Source organism: Ovis aries, chromosome X (genome assembly GCF_016772045.2).
Source record: "Ovis aries strain OAR_USU_Benz2616 breed Rambouillet chromosome X, ARS-UI_Ramb_v3.0, whole genome shotgun sequence".
In the NCBI taxonomy this organism is placed as follows: Eukaryota; Metazoa; Chordata; class Mammalia; order Artiodactyla; family Bovidae; genus Ovis; species Ovis aries.
The window spans coordinates 81,785,354-81,791,353 of NC_056080.1; the positions used below are offsets into that span (position 1 = coordinate 81,785,354).

The following is a 6,000-nucleotide window of genomic DNA, read 5'->3' on the forward strand; positions in this document are numbered from 1 at the left end:
TAATAGTAGTAGTAGTAGTTAGAGAATATTGATGCCTGTTGCTCATCTTAGTGAAAAGATTTATAGTCATTCCCTGTTAAATAAGATGCTTGCTTTAGGACTGAAGTACAGTTGATCCTTGAACAACACAGGTTTCCACTGCATGGGTCCACTTTTTTGGAGATATGCAACAACTTGTAAAATTTTATAGACAAATCACATAGCCTAGAAATATTAGAAAAATTAAGAAAAAGTTAGGTATATCCTGAATTCATAAAATATATGTGGAAACTAGTCTATTTTGTCATTTACTACCATGTAATCTACATGGAAAAGAAAGTGTTAGTCATTCAGTCATGTCCGACTCTTTGTGACAACATGGACTGTAGCCCACCAGGCTCCTCTGTCCATGAGATACTCCAGGCAAGAATACTGGAGTGGGTTGCCATTCCCTTCTCCAGGAGATCTTCCTGACCTAAGGACTGAACCCGTGTCTCCTGAATTGCAGGTGGGTTCTTTACCACTGAGCCACCAGGGAATCCATAAATTGTATTCATAAAATATATGTAGATACTAGTCTATTTTGTCATTTACCAGCATATAACATACATGAATCTACTACAAAATGTTAAAATTCATCAAAACTTGTACATACAGAAACTAAGAGAACATATGTGATACCATTCACAGTCCTGAGAATTGTAAACAAGTGTATATATGCAATATTAAGTTCATAAATGCATAAATTAACTGTATCACATATGGTGATGCTCTAATAATTTCATAGCAACTGTTGCTGTTGCAGTGAGCTCTAGTGTTGTGAGTATCCACTTAAAACACTGTGCAATACTGATCATCTCCATGTTAACAGTTCATCTCTGCGGTAACTTTTGTATCACAGTAAAAAGTGATAGCTCTGGTTTTCAGGTTTCTTCCATGTTTAGTGCAACATGATAAACCCTGAATAACACCACGAGGCTTGTACATACAGAGTGCCACTGGTGATTCTGGAAGTGCTCCCAAGAAGCAGAGAGAAGTCATACTGTTACAAGGAAAAGTTGAATTGCTTGATATGTACTGTAGATTGAGGTCTGCAGCTGTAGTAGTCTTCCATTTCAAGATAAATGAATTCAGCATAAGGACTGTTGTAAAAAAAAAAAAAAAGAAAAGGAAATTCGTGAAGCTATCACTGCAGCTATGCCAGCAGGCATGAAAACCTTTCATTTTTTGCAAAATACCCTGTCATATTTTTTTGAAAATGCAGCTTTTTAAGTGGATGTAGGATTACTATAAGAAAAGCATACCTATAGACTCTAATATGATTCAAGAAAAAGCAAAGTCATTATATGACAACTTAAAGCAAATGAAAGGTGCAGGCTTTAATGCCAGCAAAGAATGGTTTGATAATTTTAGAAAGATTTATTAATAAAAAGGTCATGGTAACAGGAGAAGCAACGTCTACTGAGATAGAATAACTCTACTGTTTGGAGCAAGTGCAGTTGGCTTTATGACCAGGAATGCCCTTATACATAAAGCTGGTAACTGCTGAGCCTAAAAAAAAGATAAGCATCAGCTGCCAGTCTTTTGGTTGTACAGCAAGAAGGCCTGGACAATAACACTTTTTCTGGAAAAATTCCAATGATGCTTTGTCCCTGAAGTCAGGAAGTACTTTACCAGTAGAGGACTGCCTTTTAAAGTTCTCTTGCTATTTGACAATGTCTCTGACCACCCAGAACCCCATGAGTTCAATACTGAAGGTGTCAAAGTGGTCTGCTTGGCCCCAGACACAATGTTTGTAATTCAGCCTTTAGATGAGGGAATTATAAGAACTCTTAAGGCCCGTTATACATAGTACTTTATGGACAGAATTGTTAATACTATGGAAAAGAACTCTGACAGAGAGACCATCATGAAAGTCTGGAAGGATTACACCATTGTAGATGCCACTGTCACTATAGAAAAAGCTGTGAAAGCCATCAAGCCTGGAACAGCAAATTCCTGTGGGAGAAAACTGTGGCCAGATATTGTGCATGACATCACAGGATTTACAACAGAGTCAGTCAAGGAAATCATGATAGAGTTTGTTCAGTTCAGTTCAGTTCAGTCACTCAGTCATGTCTGACTCTTTGCGACCCCATGAATTGCAGCACGCCAGGCCTCCCTGTCCATCACCAACTCCCAGAGTTCACTCAGACTCATGTCCATCGAGTCCATGATGCCATCCAGCCATCTCATCCTCTGTCGTCCCCTTCTCCTCCTACCCCCAATCTCTCCCAGCATCAGAGTCTTTTCCAATGAGTCAATTCTTCGCATGAGGTGTCCAAAGTACTGGAGCTTCAGCTTTAGCATCATTCCTTCCAAAGAAATCCCAGGGTTTATCTCCTTCAGAATGGACTGGTTGGATCTCCTTGCAGTCCAAGGGACCCTCAAGAGTCTTCTCCAACACCACAGTTCAAATGCATCAATTTTTCGGCGCTCAGCCTTCTTCACAGTCCAACTCTCACATCCATGCATGACCACAGGAAAAACCATAGCCTTGACTAGACGGACCTTAGTCGGTAAAGTAATGTCTCTGCTTTTGAATACACTATCTAGGTTGGTCATAACTTTTCTTCCAAGGAGTAAGCGTCTTTTAATTTCATGGCTGCAGTCATGTGGATGTTGCAAAACAAAACAAAACAGAAGAATAGATAACCCTGGGGAGTGAAGGGTTTTAAGATACAGATCTTGTAAAGATTAGAAAGCTAATTGATACCACCCCAGAGGAATTCACAAGAGGAATTCACAAGAGGAATTCATGGAGATGCATACCTCTGAACCAGTGACAGACAGTGAAGAAGAAGACGAAATAAAATTGGTGACAGAAAACAAATTGACATCAGACAGTCTTGCAGAAGGGTTCCAATTATGCAGCATTGCTTTTGACTGTTTTTACAGTATGAATACTTCTATGATACGGGCCCTGAAACTAAAGTAATCAGTGAAATGATGATGGTATACAAACATTATTCGAGAGATGAGAAGACAAGAATATCAGGATCTATAATGTATTTCTATAAAGTTACACCAAGTATGCCTGCCTCTCACCAGTAATTCCTCTGGTGTGGTGTCAATTAGCTTTTGAATCTCTCCAAGATCCTTCCTTTCCACCTTCTGTGCCACCCAAGATGGCAAGAGCAAGGGCCTCCTCCTCCGCCCCAGTGTGGAGGTGTGATAATGAAGATCAACTTGCACTTAATGAATAATAATCATTATGCCATACACTTAATAAGCTTATCTGCTGGGGGCACGTGTCTTTATATGAAAATCTAATTACTGTATGACAAGAACTGTGTAGACTTTTTTCTATTATCATTACCCAGTGGTTCATTATGTAAAACATCACATGCAAGACTTGTACTCAAGTGGGCAGTGCATCCTGACATAAGTGTGAAGTGACTGATATTTAATATATATATATATATTTTTCATGTTTCTCATTGCCTCTTTGTTCAGGTCTTTATTCAAAATTAGCTGTCCAAAATGATTTGGCATTTATGGAATAAACAAATTTCAGTTTATGCAGCAGCCTTCTTTTCCTCCAGGTGGGTTTCTTTTCTGTGGGTTTCTTTTCAGCTGCTGGTTTCTTGGGCCCTGCAGCCTTTTTTCCCACCACAGGCTTCTTCAGCTTCTTATCACCAACAGCCTTCTTTTCTTTGTCTCCCACCACAGGCTTCTTGCCCTGAAACCCCTTCTGATCTGATTTGGCTTCTAGTGCTGCTGCTGCCTATCCATGCGGATTTTGTGGTTCTTGGCCTGTCGAAGAATGGTGTTCTGGCTCATGGTCTTTGCATATGGGTTAAGCTTCAACATGATTCTCAGGTGTTTCAGTGGATTCTTCTTCAGGACTCTGCGATGAATCTTCTTGTGTGATGCTCGGAGTGCTCTTTGGATTTCTGGGCTTTTCAGGATTCTGCTAAGGTCTGTATTGAGCATCTTGTGCATGGGGAGGTTGTAGTTACTCTTGAGGGAGGCTGCTTTATGCCTCATCTAACTTTCAGAAAGCACTTTCAGTCCAAATGCAGAAAAGTCCCACATGACTACCAGGAGTAAGTTTCAAAATGTTCAGCTTGCTTACATTAAGCAGAGTAATCCCAGGGATGTTTCTGAAGGCCTTGATGATACCATTGTCTTCATTATAGATGATACAGGGTCCCCTGTGCTGGATATGGTGATGGTTTCTCATTTTGCCTTTGCCAGGTCTCATTCGCTGAGAGGCATAGACCTTTTTGATATCATTCCAGGCCTTAAGTTTCTTCAGAAGCAAAGCAGCCTCCTTAGTCCTCTTGTAGCCTTCAACTTTATCTTCCACCACCAAAGGAAGTTCAGGAGCTTCCTCTATACGATGACCTTTAGACATAACCAGCACTGGTAAGGCTGAGGCAGCCAGTGCAGAGCATATGGCATATCGCTTCTGTGTTGTATTCACTCTGCAGTGCCAAAGTCGCCAGGTCTTGGTTGGTGCAAACATGCAGCCCCCACAACACATATTTCCAAAAGCACCCTGACCAGAATGGTGAGTCCCGCCACCTCGAATCCTGGGAGTTCGAGCCACAGCTCTGCTGGTACCCCAAGACTCAGCACTGGTTTGATGAGCTGCTAACTCACTGACAGCATAGGGCTGTCTGTTGTTTTTTGCACAAGTTGATGTGAACAAAGTTAACCATATCGGGTGGAATGGGAGCCTGGAGCACAGCAGACAAAGTGATATTTTTGCCAGAGGACTCCCCCTTTTCAGAGTACACTGATATCAGTGGATGAGCACACGCCATGGTAGGGAGAGGAGAAGGCCACGCTCCTCTCAACCCGGTGGCTCCCACAGGAAAAGCTTAATATAAAATTAATGTGCTAGTTGGCTTACTGTTTTATAACTTTACTTTCAAAGAATTACATTACTGTATAGTATAGCTTTCTTGCAATTGGAGAAAGTTGTGTATAAGCCTATGATCAAAGGGAAGTGATCTTTATTTATTTTTTTATTGAATGATTAAAAACAAATTTTTTTAAAATATAAATTTATTTATTTTAATTGGAGGCTAATTACTTTATAATATTGTATTGGTTTTGCCATACATCAACATGAAGCTGCCATGGGTGTACACGTGTTCCCCATTCTGAACCCCCCTCCTACCTCCCTCCCCATACCATCCCTCTGGGTCATCCCAGTGCACCAGCCCCGAGCATCCTGTATCCTGCATCGAGCCTGGTCTGGCGATTTGTTTCACGTATGATATTATACATGTTCCAATGCCATTCTCCCAAATCATCTCACCCTTGCCCTCTCCCACAGAGTCAAAAAGACTGTTCCATACATCTGTGTCTCTTTTGCTGTCTTGCATACAGGGTTATTATTACCATCTCTCTAAATTCCATATATATGTATTAGTATACTGTATTGGTGTTTTTCTTTCTGGCTTAATTCACTCTGTATAATAGGCTCCAGTTTCATCCACCTCATTAAAACGGATTCAAATGCATTCTTTTTAATGGCTGAGTAATATTCCATTGTGTATATGTGCCACAGCTTTCTTATCCATTCATCTGCTGATGGACATCTAGGTTGCTTCCATGTCCTGGCTATTATAAACTGCTGTGATGAACATGATGAACATTGGGGTACATGTGTCTCTTTCAGTTCTGGATTCCTCCGTGTGTATGCCCAGCAGTGGGATTGCTGGGTCACAGGGCAGTTCTATTTGCAGTTTTTTAAGGAATCTCCACACTGTTCTCCATAGTGGCTGTACTAGTTTGCATTCCCACCAACAGTGTAAGAGGGTTCCCTTTTCTCCAACCCTCTCCAGCATTTGTTGCTTGCAGACTTTTGGATAGCAGCCATTTTGACTGGCGTGAAATGGTACTGCATTGTGGTTTTGATTTGCATTTCTCTGATAATGAGTGATGTTGAGCATCTTTTCATGTGCTTGTCAGCCATCTGTATGTCTTCTTTGGAGAAATGTCTGTTTAGTTCTTTGGCCCATTTTT

General features: G+C 40.9%; 1 pseudogene; it reads right to left on the reverse strand.

Annotated features, from left to right (window-relative positions):
- Positions 1–3,451: 3,451 nt before the first annotated feature.
- On the reverse strand, positions 3,452–4,821 carry LOC101105802 (large ribosomal subunit protein uL4-like; annotated as a pseudogene).
- Positions 4,822–6,000: the final 1,179 nt, after the last annotated feature.